This window comes from Gallus gallus, chromosome 1 (genome assembly GCF_016699485.2).
Source record: "Gallus gallus isolate bGalGal1 chromosome 1, bGalGal1.mat.broiler.GRCg7b, whole genome shotgun sequence".
In the NCBI taxonomy this organism is placed as follows: domain Eukaryota; kingdom Metazoa; phylum Chordata; class Aves; order Galliformes; family Phasianidae; genus Gallus; species Gallus gallus.
In genome coordinates, this window is record NC_052532.1 from 4,046,180 (window position 1) to 4,059,798 (window position 13,619).

The following is a 13,619-nucleotide window of genomic DNA, read 5'->3' on the forward strand; positions in this document are numbered from 1 at the left end:
CATTTCATATGGACCTCGTCAGGACATGGGGTGCATGAATAGCTAACTAAATACTGTTAACCAGTATGTTTCTTGTATTTCCTTGAAAGTATGGTGAGGGTGGTTAATAACCAAAAGTTGTTTTTGTTTGTTTTGTTTTTTACTTAGGAAGAAATGTATGGGGAACCTCACCTTAGGCATGGGAAGCAGTGCTACCCTATAACAAACAGCTGCAGCTCAGATAGTCTTTGCACTTAAATCACTCTTGGCTTCTTTTACAGATTACTTACTGATTAGTCTTTTCAAGAAAAGTCATTACAACGACGTGATAAAACAGGTTTTTGCCCCACAGTGATAGCCAGATCAGCTCTAGCTTCTTTCTTTCAGACACTCTTATTTTCTGTCCCAAATCTTTTCTGCAGTGGAAAAGATACACACAAACACAGTATTTTTTGCTCTACCACCACCTCGAGGTATGAAAGTTTTCTCTAAATCTGGAGGATGCTCAGTGCAGAGAGAAGCTTTAGGAACGGAAGAGTCTAAAAAAAAGCATCTGCTGTCAGCTTTCAGAATTTCAGAATTAAGCCAAATGTGGGAATGTATTCACAGAGATGACAAAAATTACACATTTGGCACAAAGGACCTTTCTATCCTCCACAACAACATCCAGCTCTGCTGCAAAGCAGAATCACAGAATCATTAAGGTTGGAAAGAACCACTAAGATCATCTAGTCCAACCATCAAACCTTAACATGAAAATAGGGGGAAATCCTGGTTATGCCACATGTTAGAAATGATTATCAGAAATGTTTCCCCAAGACCTAGTTATGGTGACCAATTTTTTTAATCTACTTTTTATTTCCCATAAAAATGAGAAAGAGCTGACATGTGGCACACAAATTCTGTACCTTCAGTGGATCGTATTTGATGAGGTCAACAAGGACTCTGGTCACAGTCAAGAGGGAACTGCATGGTCCAGATAGCTGTTGAAATTCTTTCTTGAGTCAGCAGGGAAAGTCAACAAGTGCAATTACACGATGATTCATCTCTTCTGGACATTGACATCTATGTGATGAATCACCCATCCAAACTTCTCTCCATCCCCCCATCATCTGCAGACCATTCAACCAGCATAACCAACTTAAACCAACCATGAGTCTCTTACCTAGCTACAGCTGGATGACATGGATCCATCCCAAAAATCCACACTGAACTTCAAAAGGGAGCTTAAATTGATTTATTTATTTATTTTTTTGAATATGAACGGTCTCACCTGTCAACCGTCATGGGCATTGCTCATCATACTCTCATTAACTATTTCTTTCACTGATGCCATGATCTGTGATGAGGCTCAAAAAAACTGAAGGGGACCTCTGGGGTCTGGTACTCAGTACTGGATAAAATACATCAACTAACTCACTCAGTGTCCTTTACAAACTGATTATGCTTCATTTCAGAAGTTGGAGTGTATGTGTCTATTGAAAGGGACCTGGTGTATTCCTGCTTTTGTCAGTAGGTATCCAGAGAGTTTCATCCTCCAGAACAAATCCAAGAATCAACATCTCTCCTTTCTCAGTGTTTTGAATACTTCTCACCATGGCTGTCTCCATGAATATTTATTATACTATGGCTCCCTGCCAACAAGTTGAGAATATGGGCTTTTTTTCACATCCACAGAGGTATAGGAAATTCTGTTTTTCTGAAACACAGAAATGATGCTTCTTTGCATCAAAATTCTCACTGTTGGGCAAACAGCTTTAAGCTGCCTATGTAAAACCAGGCCAGGACAAAGAGACCAGGGTCACACAGTATCCCTGAAGATCCTTCATGTGAAATAATAATAATAATAATAATAATTTTTAAAAAGCTACCCTCTTCCCTCTCAGGTCAGTGTGTGCAAGATCCTAAACCCAAAAGGTTCATGCAGTTTCATACATAAAACATAAGCACAACCTAGCTGGATCGAGCCATTTTCCGCTGACACCTATGGATGCTACATTAGTTACAGGCTGCATCTCTGTCCATACATTTTGGATCTATTTATGGACAACCATCAACTGTGTAATCCCCATTTGAGTCTGCCAGTACCACTGTCCTTCACAACCTCGTCTGGCAGCAAACTGAAGGAGTATTCTATACCAAAAAACAGCTTCCATTTTTTTCTGTTTTAAATGGATCTACCATGTCTTTTCCTTTCTGTTACTGTAGGATTTGGTGGTTCGTTTACTCTCACCTCCATAATGCAGTTAACCTAACTCATCAGCCCTGTGTTTTCCCTCTCTTCATGTCAAAAGTCCCAGATCTGTGCTGTCATTCTTTGTAAGGCAAGTGTTCCATCCCTGTGATCATTTAATTGTTCTTCTCTGGACCTTCTCCAATTCCACTAAGTCATTTTTGAGATGCAGTGATCACAATAGCACAGGCCACCCTACATGTAGTCCCACCAAGGTGGGACATGGCAGCAGAACATTGTTCCCAGCCCATTCCCACTGATGAAACCCGACATTCTGTTGGCTTTTTTAGCTGCTCGTGCTGTTCTCTAAAATCATCAGATTAGTGTGCAGAAACAGTCAAAATACACTCTATTATTTCCTTGCAGGAATCCAACACCAAGCACATTATTATTAAAATAAAATAATATCTAATGAGCAGATCTGGAGGAGAGATAATTTTTAAACTTTTCTTTCTCCTCAGACGTGGTGTCTGGCTGAGCTTCTGGCTTACAGGAGAAAATGTGTAAAAATGGATGAGCACACTGAATGGCACTGATTAAATGTCAGAAGAGAATGATGTAGTGAAAGGTGTTTCCCAAGTTATGCTGTGAGTCTTCTGCTATTTGGTATTTTCAGGTTATCTGGACCATGAATATAGACAATTCTTGCTGCATCTGCAGAAGGTATAAAGCCAGGAAGGCATGTGAATATATTAGAGGGCAGGAAGGGAATTAAAAATGACCACAATATACCGGACAAAAAAAATCTGGTCGCAAATTAGAGAGCGGGTGTGAGTAGTACATGTAGGCAGAATAAAACATCCTGCCTGCAAAACTGAACAGCTGCATCACTGATTAGGTAGCTCTTCTTCTGAAAACAAATTAGGGCTCGCATGTAAAAAGATGAAATCACGCAGTGAAAAAATGTAAATGTAATTCTGAAATGTAGAAAACATGCAAGCAATTCTTAGTTTGATGCCGTGACAATAAAGCCATGGGTAGGATGTTGTGTAAGTATGGAACAGCAGAAGACAGCTAAGAGGAAAGCAAGGAGGATGACAAAAACGTCTGGAAAACATGACCTCGAAGGGAAGACTGGGTAACTTGAGACTGAGAGAGCAATGATGATGGAGAAGGGGAAGAAAGGGACAAGGTAGCAGACCTTGGTAATGGTTGGTAATGATTGAGGTGGAGCTGATTCTGCCTGGGCACAGCGTAAATGACCCCTCAATTTTTTTTCCAGACCTAGATTCTATGGTCTGTTAAGGATACTCCTCCATTTCTGGACACAGCAAGCTACAATCAGTGCTGTCAACCTACAATTTTTACTCAGAGAAAGTCCTTCTGCATTATCATTAACTCTTATTTGCCATCTATCATTCTGTGGTTCTGTGATCTAACCTACCTCTCTGGGCAGTCTCAGAGACAAACTGATTTTTGTACCAACCATTCCTTAGCCCAGAGAAAGTGCTTAGCCTTCCTTTTTTACATGAGTTTGTGATTGCACTGGGTCTATACATGTGTATAACATAATGATGCTGTTAGCTGAAGTAGAATTCAGACCGAAATACTGTGTAATATCTGTCTTGGACACTGGAAATGCAATACTTGCCATTATCTAACCAAGAAAAAGAAGGTTTTCCTCCCTAGACACCAAAGATGAAACTTTCCACACTTTTAGAATCTCACAGAGGAAATGTCTATACCCAAGCTGGCTGTCTAGACTCCCTTTACTGTCAACTAGGACGTACAGACTCAACTAGGGCATGACTGTATCTCAGAAGATGTTTTAAATAGGTCAGATGAAACATGCCCTCTAAATATCTTTTTTTCTATGTTGAAAATAAAGAGGATCTAGATGATAAACTCAGACATAGATACCCCATATCTCAGGCATCTGAAATCAGAGGAATGAGTCTGACCTCTGTGATACTACTCCTATCCTACCACTGGGCACTCACACTGCCACAACCATAAGAGAACCCATCATAGTTGAAGACCACCATTAAAAATCTTTCTTCTGCTCATCATAAGGCAGCTTTCTAATTCTTCTTCAGCTTTAGAAGTGGGGCAAGTGCTTCTCCTTAGAAGGCAGTTCGGTTAAGGCAGAGTTAATCTCAGCGGCGTGAATTTTGTTGAGTCAGCCCTGAAGTTAGCATCTCATAGGAAGCTGCTACAGATGTCCCAGAAACTGGGGTTAAATACTACACCACAGAAATAAATGTGAGTGGTTGCATTTCGGTTCTTAGATATTCTTAATCCAGTGCCTTTTCCCTGCGAGTGAAAAAATCTGCACTGCACAGATTCTGAGGATTCCTTTCAGAAATGTAAAAAGAACTTTTAAATGCAAATACTAGAGGTGGGAAATGTTTAGAAAAGTTTTTCAGCTAGGCTAATTTGGAGGTTTCCAAATCTAACTGCTAACCAAGAAACGTTAGTGTGAGAAAATTGGTGTGGTCCTGAGGAAAGAAGTAGAGTGAATGTAGAAAGGCCAGGATACATTTTGCATCAGCAAGGCTAAAGAAATAGAAAATAATATGACTTGGTCCTCTGTGAGCATAAATTATTAAAGCTGGCCTATTATTCACTGCAGATTAAGGAGTCGAGCCTTTGTTTTTGCTCCTAATGAGGCCCAGCATTCTTTTATGACATCCTCTTGTAGAGTCCCCAAGCTTCTTCTTACAGCACCAAGAGCAATCCTTCAAATCATTGCCAGAGTAACCCAGGCTGAGAAAATGTGGCAAAAGTCAGACCTCATGCCTGGGGATATCATTTTAAAGCACTCCTTTCCTGTGAATGCTTCAGGATCTTCTCTTTGGAGTGTTTTTATACTGCAGATTTAGCTGTTATCAAATACTGCAGTGACACCAGCATTCAAGGACATGTAGACAAAGACGATCTAAAACAAGGCAATTAAGTGTTGCTCTGGCTAATGAGGGAGAACTGATGCTAGTAAACAGAGCTGTAAGTCTGAAAGGAGACACTTGTGTGTGAAATACTAAATAGTTGGCTGGATTCCTTTCTGTTGGGTTAGATTTCTGTGACCTTACCTTATTGCTGTTACCGTAATATTGTTTCAGTGGACCAAGCACTATTTGTGCAGTGGAGAAGGTGTGGGGTTGGGATAGCTACTGTGGGATTAGCACATTTGGTCTGAGGATGCCCACCAAACCTTAACTCTTGGCTTTCAGTTGCTGCAAACAAACTCCATCTGCTCCAATTAGTAGTAAAAAATGTCTTGGGAGTTGTGCTGTTCAGGCCTCTGATGGTCAGTTCCCCTCTAGGGCTTGGGAAGACAAGGAGAAACATGATCTAGAGAGGATCGAGCTGAATGAGATACATGCTAATGAAGTGCAGGAGGTATTGCCATAAAACAACTTTTATCTCATGCCCTGTAGCCGTTCCTTGAAAAAATAAAAAACAAAACCAACAACAAAACAGCTCTGTATTAGTCTACTAAACAAAGTCAACAAAACTCCACTTACCTGAGGAAGTATGACCTTCATAAATAAAAGTTTGCACACTTTATAACCAGACCTATTACCCTGTTCATGTGACCAAGGAAGGGCCAGCCTGGTGACTGACTTTGGAGGCTGTGGAGTACTTGCTCATGCATGACAAATGGCCTCACACTTTCTTCCCTGCACCAGGACAAAACTTATTGTAACTATAGAGTATTTGGTCCCAAATAAGGGTCCTTACCCCAGGACTCTGAGCTGAAACGGTGCATGCAATCAGCTTCAAAACCAGTTGCATTTCCCAACTGGACAAGAAATATGCAAACTTTGCTGAAGACCACTTTCCCTCAGCAGCATCCCATCACATCTCAGGTGGTTTTGTGCTTCAAAAGAGTACAGCAACACTTACAGAAAGCAAGGGATCAGATGAAAAAACAACATATGGGCTCCTTCACTTCTCCTCCGGACGTGCATAAACTCTCTGTTGGTACCTTTAATTTTCACAGTTCAACCTATTTTGATCATTTCATGATGATAATCGCAGGTAGTCCTATTGAGAACAGAGTTCTATGAAGGCAGCATCTGTGCTGTAGGGAACTTGCTTTTGCAAGGGGGTTGGACTAGGTCTCCAGAGGTCCCTTCCAATCCCTAGGATTCTGTGATTCTGTGATTAAACAATCTTACCATTAGATGCTCTGTCCTGAAGTGTACGCTCCAATCTCCTACATCTCTTTATTTCTAATTCCCAAAGATGAACATTTCCTAATCTGGAGTTCAACTTGTGATTCTAACTTTTCTTTAAACACAGAAATGTTTTGCAATACAATTTACTTATCGTTTTAAAGTAAAAGAAAATAGCCTTTGAAAGTGAGGATTTTGAGGGCAGAGGATTTACTTGCCCTGATGTTACGCTAAGGTTGATGCCACTTGAGTTGAAGCAGTGAAGAGAGGACAAGGTTTCCCAGAACTGCTTCAGTTTGTATCCATCAGATCCTAACTGGTGTTTGCTCAGCTGCCCTCATGACCATCCTCATTACATGTTACCTGCATGATGAAAACAGTAGCATTAAAAATATATATACAATAATAAATCATTAACTGTTTTTATGGAGAACAATGGAAAACCCCAAACAATTGATATGACTAATAAAAAAAGCACAGAGAAGACTTCTTGATTCAGAGTGTTTTGCCAACGTATTTAAAGTTAGAAAAGGAAGGTACTTTAGATGCCACGTCAGATACCGCAGGAAGAACAGATATAGGACAATACAAAAATATAAAGCATAGTAAAATGACGGTATCTGCCTGCTTGGCTGTGTGACATTTGTACCATGTCCACCAAAAAGAACATATCTGTATCATCACTCTTCAGTGGAATTTACATTTGCATGAATAAACTAAATTAGAAAGATTTCCTTTCCAGTTCTTGGTCCAGCCATCAGCACACATAACCAGAACTTCTTCTCACTTTATTGAGAAAAATACAAATCTTTCTAGTGACAGAACTCAGACTTGGAGTATTTTCTGCTATCTGCAATGGGCACTGCCCTAGAGATTCACTAGCTCTCCAGAGATAGGGGAGAGAACGTGGTGGAACTGGGCAAGTACCAAGGACCATAGCTTGCTTCAGCTCTGTATTCCTTCTCAGCACAGCTCAAATAACTGAGAAAACAGATGAGCTAAGCAAGGGACAGTTGAAAATGGCCTGCCACTGGAGGGAGTAAGTGTCAAAAGATAAGCCCAGAGGAGATGGCTAAGAGGAGATAAGTCAGGATCGTACTAATTTTGGCCTCTCTAGATCTCTGAATGTGGCCTGGGGAAAGCAATTCTCTGCCTTCCCTCTGCCCAAACCCAATAAGGTGTTGATAACAACACAGTTTCAATAAAAATCGTGACTGTAACCGAGACTGGATGTCTCTGTGTTCTCCTGTTTAGTGTCATGCAGCCTTTGAGCAAAGACAGTGCAGTAGAAGTCTTTGTTCAGAGCAGTTCTAATTCTGAATAGCTAGAAAACAACTAAGCAGAAACTTAGTTGAAAAGTTTTCTAACTTATATTTAAAAAAGAAAGAGAGAGAAGAGCTTCATTTGTTTTTGCTTCAGGAAGCTCTCCGCACCAACAGAAAAGAAAGTCCCTTTCTAAAATAACAAGAAATTCATTAGCACTTCTTGTACTGTTTTAAGGTCACCATTACAGATATTTTTGATAACACATCCTTTTACGTGCATGTGGTCTGCTCTGACGGTGGAGATAATGCTGTTTACAAGGTTCTTACCCAAAGAGTGGGGTTTTTTGGTTTTTTTTTTTTCTGATGTCTTCCTTGTTTTTCAGGAACAGAAGGATAGATGATGTTCACATCTGGCTGTGGTTCATTTATAGCTAAGGTCTTGGTTTTCTATGAACTGGGAAAAGGGAGAAAAACAAGAAACGTGGTGAACATTCCCTTCAAAAAGATGAAAGTTCAGCATCCAGTGTTCCTCGTGTTGCCACGCATGATGTCATGGGACCAGATTATTAGGGACTTCAGGGTACCCTATCTCTGGCTGCAATGTTATGTCTCAAGAAACACAGGAATTGCTAGGTTGGTCTAGATTCCCCGTCAGTGTAACTCAGTATTAGGTCTTTTTCCGATAATCAGAATATCTCCAAAGGAAGAAGCAAAAAAACTCACCCAAAATGCTGAATAGTCTGCCCTTGCCATTAATCATGCCTTAATTTCCAGTCATCAGGGTATTTTATTACATAGAGAATTCAAGTTTTTCTCTCTTGCACGGGCTGGCATCCTCTGAATAAACACATAGCACTTTGTACCTCATTACAGCAGTACGCCATGAATTGTAGAGTTACCAGAAACCCCAGGGCACACAAACCTCTTTACGAAATTATAGCTATGAACAAAAATAACTGCTGAGGCATAAAGTGGGATATGGAAACTGTCCCAGTAAAAGTAGAAAGTGTTCTTTCATGGAATTTCTCCTGGAGATGATTTGTCTCCTGTCTGTAGCTCATGCTTGAAAACTTACCAGATATCTTGCTTTTAGACAACAACAACTGGATGAAATGAAAAACACTGTAATTGTATAAGGCTTCTTACAGATCTTAGATGTCCATATATCCAATATAGACGGTCCAACTCTGAAGGGAGTGTGGGATATATCATTGCTAAACAGCTGAGAAATGCTGCCTGGAGCTTGCTGTAGATCAAAACCCTAAAGCAGTACCATTTAGACCAGACTGGTCTAAGTCTGGACCACTGGTCCATTCCCACTGTCAAGGTTGCAGATGTTCTAGTATACCTGTTCCTATCCGGACAGAGAATTTCCATGGTGGAGGCAATCTGGGAGGGTTTGCATGTCAGTCCTCTGGGACTCTCCAAGTCCTCAAGGACAGATTCAAACCAGCTGTCCTTCACTCAACAGATTCTCAATATAACAGCTTCATCTTAGCTTAAAAAATCCACTGAGAGTATCAGTGTTATTCACTTGGACACTGCGGCCAAGGATAGACCACATTCTTCACACAGGAAGAAAAAGCCATATTAAAAATAAGTGAAAACATTTCCCAGCACAAAAAGGCTCTATATATGGGAAAGAAGTTGAATTTCTGTTTAAAAACTGGCAATCCTTTACACATTCCAGGTGAGATTTTGGTTCAGGGGAAATATCCAACTCTATCCATTGACCAGGGAGGAGTGACCTGAACACCTGGCACAGTGCTCCTCTATGGGAAAGGTGTCACCTGGAATCGGGCAGTAGGAAATTCACTGGGATGAGGTTGAGCAAGTGGCTTATTCAGGGAACACAGCAGGTGCCACAATCCACTTGTGCTTTACAATTCTCAAGCTATTTCTAAACAACTAAGCGGGGAGGAGAAGGGGGAATCCTTTTGCACGTTTTCTCAGTGATCAGAACACTGGGTAAGTAATACAGGGCAGGCTCAGATACAAAGTCCTCTCCTTGGTCTCACTTCTCTGGAGAAGTATTGCAGTAAAAAAGTCAAGGAAATAATCACAGATGCATAGAATCACTCAGACTGCAATGGAGTGTCTATTAAATCTGCTGTTTAACGTAAGATCAGTTAACAGAACCCCCTTGATTTTAGAGTTTTATCCAGTTGGATTTTGAAAACCTCAAAGGATGGAGATTGTACAACTTTTCTTTGACAATGTATGACAATCCATGACCATCTTAGTGCTCATCAGTGTGATATTAACCCCAAGTAATCCTGTTTGTACAGAAAGCGTCATGATGGATGTCTTCAGGAGCTACAGAGTATTCTCTTTGAACCTTAAATTCTTGGATTTAGCTGTTTTGGACTGAAAATGGCTGTTCACAAGAAGTTGATACAAATCTTGCAGCAAGCGGAAGGCTAACCTTACCTATATGTAAATCATTGGTTCAGATGAATTTCCAGAGCAATGTCATATCACTCATCAACAGCCCACTTTTCTTAGAATCTAACCTCAAATCCAGAATTATAGTGTAGTTAGAGAAGAAACAGCACCTGTAGATCTGGATGGAGCTTTCGTGCAGGTGTTTCAATGGGCGCTGAATGGTAAAGCTTGAGACTCCTTCCATTTTTTGAGGACTCAACTTGAGATCCATTCATTTGCAGAGAATTGATGCTCAGAATGCTTCAAATGATTTCCAGTCAGAATTTCAAAACAAGAGGAGACGAGTTAGTGTCATTATTGAACCTGCAGTATATTCGAGTAATATTTGAGGATGGAAAATCAAAGGAGTTAGGTGGTTTTAGGAGGAAATCAGCACTTTCACGTGGTAAGAGGTTCACTGAATTTGAACAGTGGTTTTTCCTGGCATAAGATCTTCAAATCTGGAGGCAAGTCTACAAGTCTAAAAGTGAAGGATCTCCACTGTAGTACTTAACATCGTTTGACCTTTAAAAAGGAGTGGAAGCTCTTGAAATCGTTTAAAAATATAATGGTTCAGCCAACTCTGTCTCTGACTGTAGGAGGAGAGTAAAAGAAAGACAGTAAGACCAGACAGAAAGCTTTCATTGCAGGCATGCTCAGTCATGGCTGGGAAGGCAGGCAAGCAGCTTGCAAAGCTAATCCTTTCCTTCTCTTCCAAACCCTCCCGCGCTGTTTCTCTTGGCTTCCAAAATCTTTCTGAAAGCTTCTCATTTTAAAGACAATGAACAATTCAACAAAGGTTTAATATATATATATATAAATATATATATATATTCTTTTCCCTCCCTCTTTATTTTCACAAAAACAAACACAGCACTCCTGGAACGCCTCCAATTTTCTTGATGCTCCAGTGGGACTTTAAGCACGGAAGAAACCTGCATCTTTGGCACCAAGAGTCCCTTTACGGCTGACACGGGGGGATCTGAATAACTTCCCATCCAAAACCTTTCCCTAGCAGAGCAGCACAACCATTTTTTTTTCTTCCGATGACGGCAGACGTCCCATCTGCACCGAGTCTGGCCATGTGTAATATTTTCACTGTTATATTTTCAACATGTTTTCTGAGCTCTTCAAGCTCGAGACAGCGATGCTAGAACAAAACGATCGTGTCGTCATTTATTGTACTCTTCCCCATCGCCAGCCAAACAGAAACACTTCACTGCGCAGTGCCAATAGCAACACAGCTTTCTATAGCTGTGATAAAAAACATCGAAATTAGTCTTTCAGACACGTTAATCTGTGATGAAATATTTATCTTCTGGGATATTTCTTATTCATTGTCATGGTGGAACTGAGCCAAAATGTGAAATTAGGTAAAAACGTGAAGCCAGTAAAAATTAGGTACAAATTTTTCCACAGTTTGGGTCATTTTATATGCAGCAAAATACGTAGTTTTCTTCGTTCTTTTGTAGGTATTGGCACCTGTTCCCTCAGCAGAAGGAATAAGACGTCAAATGTTCTGTATCACTATTCTCAGTGCTTTCAGGTCATTCCTCCTTGGAGATTTCCCAAACCTGAACTGATCTTCCTGAGCCAGCATTTTGCCATCCAGACAATGCTGAATGCCACTGGGAAGAAATAAGTAAGCAAAATATGCAGAATGGGTCGAAGGCTCTGCCTGAGCCAATGCAAACAGCACAGCGTGCAGTGGGGTCAGCTGGCAGCGAAACCCTCCGCTGGAAACCACAGCTCCACCTCATGGGCTTCACCCACCTCCCGAACCCGACGGACCCTCTTGGAGCAGCCCTGGTGTTTTTGTGCCCTGCTCTTGTCCCCGTGCTCCTCACCCACACGTTCACTCCAAAGCTTACGACGCACTGCCCCCTAATGTCATTTTGGCATATGAGCAGCCCACGTCCTCCGAGGATACCCAATAAACAACGCAAAAGATCAATCAATCCCTCCTCCAGGACCTCCTCTCAACCCTCTTCAGAGCCATTTATCCTCCAGATTGTCCCACAGCACACAGATCCACGATTTCTATTTCTTTTCCTCCACCTTAGCGACCACCATCAGGGTGAATAAATGAGATTGCCCTATTTCCCCCCCTTTTTTTGGTACCATTTTGGATGTTGGATGCTTTCCGGGTCCCCTCCAACTGCCTCTTTTCCACTGACATCTGATGCCTTTAAGTTTATACATTGTGCTGTTGCTTCTTAGGGGTAATTGATGCCCAAGAGTGCAGATGGCCGTTCAAAGTACACATGCGTGCTGCATTTATATTATGTTTTCTTCTTCTTCTTCTTCTTTTGTTTAGTATTTCCAGCAGCCTGTTTGCTTTCTTGCCTCCCTCAGAGCACTGAGTTGGCATTTCTAGCAAATTATCCACAATGAATGCAGCATCCCTTCAAAGGCAGCAGCTGATTTAGAGCCTGCCGCTGTGTGTGTTTTGTCAGTGCTATTTTCTCTTGCGTGCATTGCTTTGCATTCATTAACATTGGGTCCCATCTGCCATCTCATCACCCAGCCAGCTCTATGCCATCCTTGTGCAACTTTGTGCTTTCGGCTTCTGGCTGATTCCACTGTCTCTCCATCACTTTTTGCTTCTGCCTGTAATCTCTCTACGTGGGGACCTCTACACTTTGCAGCATGCTGAGATTCCTTTACCTGCCTGCAGCTGCTCTGTTCTTTCCAGAAATTAACAAGGTGGATTTTGTCATCTGCCCATCTCCTATGCAGGTGCATACAAGTATATTGTGGGTATTCTTGCAATGAGGGACAGATACATTTTGATCCACATCAGATGCACTTTCCAGACTTACTTAACCAAGACTTGTTTCTCTAGCGATTTATCTGATTCATTGCTTTAGTAGGCAGTTATTTATAAGTCTAATAATTCAGTCGTTACCCTCCCTGTTGTGACTTGTTCCCAGTCTGCCTAGCATGAATTGAAATTTCCCATTATGACTGCATTTTCTACCTTTGCATGCTCTAATCTCTCCCCAGTGACTTTCACGCTGTGATATTGTGCTGTGCTGTTTCGGTGCAGCATTTCAATCCACAGTGATTTTTCTCAGTACCTTTTCATGCAATTAACCATTTGATTCCTTCCTTTAACATCGGATACCATCCTTTTCTCAATGGGATTCTGTCACTGTAAAATCAGCATTCAAGTATCCTGCTGATTTTCTTTCTTTCACAGAGCTACAGAAATGTGCATCGTATCATTTCCTTTCTTTAAAAATGCAGGCACTTCTAGGGCAAGGGGAAAATCATAGAATCATAGAATGGCCTGGGTTGAAAAGGGCCACAGTGATCATCTGGTTTCAACCCCCCTGCTATGTGCAGGGTCGCCAACCACCAGAGCAGGCTGCCCAGAGCCACATCCAGCCTGGCCTTGAATGCCTCCAGGGATGGGGCATCCACAGCCTCCTTGGGCAACCTGTTCCAATGTGTCACCACCCTTTATGTGAAAAACTTCCTCCTAACTCATAGAATCATAGAATCCTTAGAGAAGGAAGGGACCTCTGAAGGCCATCTAGTCCAACTCCTAAAAAAATGCTTGGGAGATGCTCCATAAATAAACCGAAGAGCATTTTC